The 5,520-nt window shown below is 31.6% G+C and overlaps 1 long non-coding RNA gene across 1 annotated transcript; it reads left to right on the top strand.

The window, feature by feature from the left end:
• The first annotated feature begins 526 nt into the window (after positions 1 to 526).
• Positions 527 to 854, top strand: LOC122515509. Its single transcript, XR_006303288.1, has 3 exons — positions 527 to 551; positions 627 to 669; positions 774 to 854. It is a non-coding gene; the product is annotated as an uncharacterized LOC122515509 (long non-coding RNA).
• Positions 855 to 5,520: the final 4,666 nt, after the last annotated feature.

Raw genomic sequence — 5,520 nt, forward strand, 5'->3', positions numbered from 1 at the left:
GTAACTTACCATTAACTCTTCTCGGTCGGTAACTCTGATGGTAACTTACCATTAACTCTTCTCGGTCGGTAACTCTGATGGTAATTTACTATCAGCATTTTTCGGTCGGTAATGCGACTTACCGACTTTATGATTATAAACCAAATTAAACCAAAATTATGATTATATATTAGCAGTCTTTTAATTTTTGTGCAATTGTTTAAACAAACGTCCTATAAAAATATTTTATTATAGGAGATTTTATATATAACATATTTAACGTATTATTCATAACGTATTTACTTTTTATATAAACGTTTATGTGTACTAATGATCAAATACGTTTGAACGTACGCAGAGATAAAGAAAAACATGCGAAGGTGAAGGTCAAAGTCAAACGAGGTAACGAGCATTGTCTATGTATACACATCGTCTATCATCGAGTACGCATAGAAAAACATTTCGCGACTGCCATATAAGGTAAATAGGAGGGGTGGGGTGACTCGAGCTACGTCATACCGCATTCAGCTGTCGGACGCCGTCGAAACAAGTCTCAACTAGTTTCGCTCCACGTAAGAACTTAATTACTCCGTAATTAAAAAATATTTCATTATCAAATTTTGTAATCTAATCAAATTTCATTACAGGTACATGCAATCATTATCGATGACGTGAATGCATTGAAATTAGGTAAGAAGATCTGTAATTAGAATTATATTATATTATCGATTATATGTATCGATAGTTTCACAAAAATTTCTATCATAATCTCTTATTCTTTTTATGGTTTCAAGAAGACGTTCACCATCGTTCCATGGAAATTATACTAATCAATGGTGGTATATACAACTGCATACATACGTGCAAGTGTATTTCTTTCATTCTTTCTTTTCTTTAATTTTAGAAATGCATCAATTTCCAAATGGATCGTTCGATGCATTAGAAAATTTTAACTTCACGTATCGTTAATTAATTGTAAAGTAAATGAAATGATTTATCGAATTAATTATTTAATTACGCGTTGCAATTTTTTTTTAAATGTTTTTAATTTAAATTCATTTTAGTTCTTTCGGTATTAATTTCACATAAATAATTCAAGACACAGTCGATTCTATTTTATTGTTCAAACGATAATTTATAAATATTGTACTTTGTTTAGTTTTACATTAATGCTATATCTATTTTTTCCTATAAGTATTAAGGCAATTGGCATACTTCTGTAAAAATAACCCTATCGCGATGAAATTTATTCTTTATTCGCGATATTTGTTCGTTTGTATTTTATCTTTTTTTTTTATATAGTTTACAAGTTTGTGGTTACAATTTTTGAATAATTTTTTTTATTAATAATTAAAGCATACAAAAAATAGTAGCACGATTCCAGAATTTTTGAAATACGTAGTTTAAATAATTGAATAATAAAACTATTATAATATATTTTTTATTATTAACATAAATAAACAGAAGTACGCTACGACTTGCTTTAATTAAACTTTGATTTTCAGAGCTTTAGTTGCGATTGCGGGCAATGCAATCATAGAATCAGTGTTCGTTTTGAAAAATGTTGCATTTTTTGTATGCGATCGTATAGATTGCATACAAAACAGTAATTAAATCGTTATATTTAAAATCAATGCAAATAATCTTGTTGAGAAAACAATTTGCTCAGTACGCGATTAGAATCATTAACACACTTTCGGCCAATTCGGTAGAAGAGGATTTGCGTTTCGATTAAAATATTGTCATGGTCGAAAGTGTGAATTAACATCTTTATTTCTTCTGGAACATCTTTATCGACGCATCTGGCTTCGTCTAGATAAATCAACGGTTAGTATTATTTTCTAATCTCAATTATTACTTCTCACATATTCATTTTTTAAATCGTGATTGTTTTTATTCATGTTTCTCATTCATGAAAAATCTTTTGAATGATATGAAACATAATTAATTTTATTTTTAATTTTTAAATATAGATTATAATCATCGATTCAACGATTCAACAATTAAACAATACATCGATTCTACAATACATCGATTCTACAATACATCGATTCAACAATTCATCGATTCAACAATTTAACAATTCATCCAATTTAAATCAACTTCACATCTTTATTTCTTCTGGAACATCTTTATCGATGCATCTGGCTTCGTCTAGATAAATCAACGGTTATTATTATTTTCTAATCTCAATTATTACTTCTCACATATTCATTTTTTAAATCGTGATTATTTTTATTCATGAAAAATCTTTTGAATGATATGAAACATAATTAATTTTATTTTCTATTTTTAAATATAGATTATAATAATCGATTCAACGGTTTAACGATTAAACAATACATCGATTCTACAATACATCGATTCAACAATTCATCGATTCAACGATTCGACATTCAACACTCAACATTCAACGATTCAACATTCAACATGCAACGATTCAACATTCAACGATTCAACGATATATCGATTCTACAATACACCGATTCAACAATTCATCGATTCTACAATACATCGATTCAACAATTCATCGATTCTACAATTCATCGATTCTACAATACATCGATTCAACAATTCATCGATTCAACAATTCAACAATTCATCGATTCAACAATTCATCCAATTTAAATCAACTTCACGACATCGTTCAACCAACAGCGAGGGGGACGAGTGTTTTTGAGCCATCGCAGAACTTCTACTGCCAATTGTTCAGTTTCATTTTTTATTTTATTTTTATGGTAACAATTGGTAACGAGTGAGCGAACAAATTTAAAGTTCCTCCAGTGACCCAATCATGCCGAGGATGAAAGTTCCAATATCGGCACGGGTTCCTGGTTGTATTCGTAGATGTATCTTGTCCAAAGCGAGCATAAGCGACCGTGAGTAGAACCTTTGGTTTTGCTCACGAGTGATTCCCAATATATATGTGATTTTTATATATGTGATTTATTTAGATTAGGCCAGGGTCTTCTTGTTTCATCGGTTTCAATTCACTTAATTAACATGCAATTAATTATTGTACTTATTTTTTTCTCTTTACGTATTTAATCGTGTTAGTAATGGTGAAATCGAGCATTAATTTACTCGATTTCGTGCCAATAAAAAGCATGTAAAAATTGTTTTATATGCATTGCTTCGTAATTAGTTTTTCAATTGTGATTAGATTTTCAATAATGATCAGTTTTTTAAATCGTGATTAGTTTTTCAAATCGTAATTTACTTCAATATATCGATACTTGGATATTGTTATCAATAAATGAGCAAGAAGACAAACAAAATTCGCGACCGGATAGATTCTGGCAATTAAGTGGTGGTTTAAAACCCAGTTCTTTAATTAGAACAGCCATTTAGTGAAAGAGTCGTCCGAGGTTTTTAAGAAATATCCATCTTTTGTCACCGTTAGAATCACTCTACACTGCACTACCTCGAAACAGTATTATATAATAATATAAAACGTTTCTTATGGGGTATTTTTTTTTTTTTCATTCACTTGCTTAAGTCATTATTCACCAAATGACTTGTAGAGTCCTTAATCCGTTTAGATGAATTTTTAAAAATGTTTTTTCACGTATGTTAATTATGTTTTATTAGATCAGGATTTTCAGCCTAATATACTAATTCCCCTTTTCTCCCCCCTATGCTCTCTTCGTTCTCATCGATGCGTGTTGCCCAGGTGTTACACGTATGGGTGAGAAAAAGTTTGCATGGGTTTTAGTTTTTAAGTTTTCCTCCTTTGGCGGCTGTCATTGCGTTAGTGATTGCACGATGTACTTACACCAGTGTGTGCGTATCAGGTAGTGTGTATCGTACATCGTTTCGCGAAAGTTTTTTATTAATGCATCATTCAATATTTAAATAAATACTTGTACAGTCACGCGTGATATGTACTTGTATTTTTATACTTATATTAAATTTTTCTCATTTTTTTTTCCGAATCGTTTCGAGTAGTAGAGTTTTCACATTTATTTGTGGAAATTTAACAATACTTGTATCATATTAGTATGCAGATATATACTAGTATGTACCAGTATTTTTGCATTAGTTATTATTGCAATAATCACTAGCCTTGGCAGACGATTACAGCATGGGGTACGTAACCTTTTAGAATATAAGTTTAGAAAACGTGGTTGAACTAGGGTGTCGGAGGTGCCCCGGGGCATGCTCTCTAGTTTAGGTTTTTTGCACCCTGGTGGTATGCGAATACAGATCCAGCGTGGAATGATTGTGTTGGTGTGTCTGTTTGCACTTTTAAATATAGGTGGAGGGATAGGCAGGTAGCATACTTTTCTGTGTGTATGTGAAAACATTAATTTTAAGTAGGTAAGAACCGGGTACGGCAATAGGTTTGCTTCTATTCGGACGCAACCCTGACGCAATCATGCCTCCGGGGTTTTTGGCTAAGTGTCAGCAAATTTTTACACTTTCCATTATTCCTTATGTCTCCATTTTTTTGCTGATACTATGCATTTTAAGTTAAGATAATTGTATCAAGCAGTTCAAAAATACTTTGCAACCAATGAGAACATTAGATAAATCACCCTCATATCTTTTGAACTTGGCAAAGGATTTTGAATTAGTTTTGATACTTAGTTTTTTAAGTATATTAACACTTGCACCTCGCGATCTTTAGTAATATAATTCTTAATGTTAGAAATAACATACACTTATTCGAATAAATTGAGATTATTACAATTGTTGTAATTTTTTCTTTTTATCGAAACATTGTCACCTTTAATGTGCAACGTGTTAATCCTAGTTTTTAATAGGTTCATCATTCAGAAAAATATATCTGCTGGAGCATTCGATTAAATGTGCTTGTGTAGTTGCGTACGATCATTGAATTCTTTCGAGTTTATTGATCGTCCACAAGCTAGTATAATTACTTTACGGAATTAATTCAATATTTTTTCAATCTATTACACATTTATTTTTTTTTAATTTTATTTTACAAATAAGTAAGTAAATAAAACTTGTGTTAGAAAAAATCGAGACGCACTCAGGTAGGAACGCAGTTGAGTTTGCGTGTTGGGATTCGTCAGTGGCGTTTGGGATGATGCATTTATGAACTTTGTCATATTTCAGTGGTTATATTATTTAGGATAAATCGATACTGTACGTTGCAAGCTCTTACCTCTCGTTAGGTTAAGTAAAAAAAAAAACAAACAAACAAAAAAAAAAAAATACCAGCGTAAAAACCTGCGGAAATAAAATTACTAATAACTGTGTTGATTCCTTCCCAATTTTCTTTCAGCTTAGATACAAATGCGTCTCGTATAATAAAATGCGTTTTATTAAACACGAGGGTTTGAGTCTTGTCGCGTATGGTGAGAACAGGTCGGGATTAGGTCGGTTTAGCTCAGGGACGATTTCATTCTTTTAATATAATCCACTGAAATGTGCCAATTTTTGTGATGTTGTTTCAAACGGTAGGGCGTTTTTTGACACGTAATTCTTTTCTTGCGTCGCACGTAGGGAATGCTCCATTGCAGTGGTCAGGGCACGAAGCAAAGAAGAGGCAAATGCCGAAGAGGCCCCCACAAA

Source organism: Polistes fuscatus, unplaced genomic scaffold (genome assembly GCF_010416935.1).
Source record: "Polistes fuscatus isolate 324 unplaced genomic scaffold, CU_Pfus_HIC Scaffold18, whole genome shotgun sequence".
Classification (NCBI taxonomy): Eukaryota; Metazoa; Arthropoda; class Insecta; order Hymenoptera; family Vespidae; genus Polistes; species Polistes fuscatus.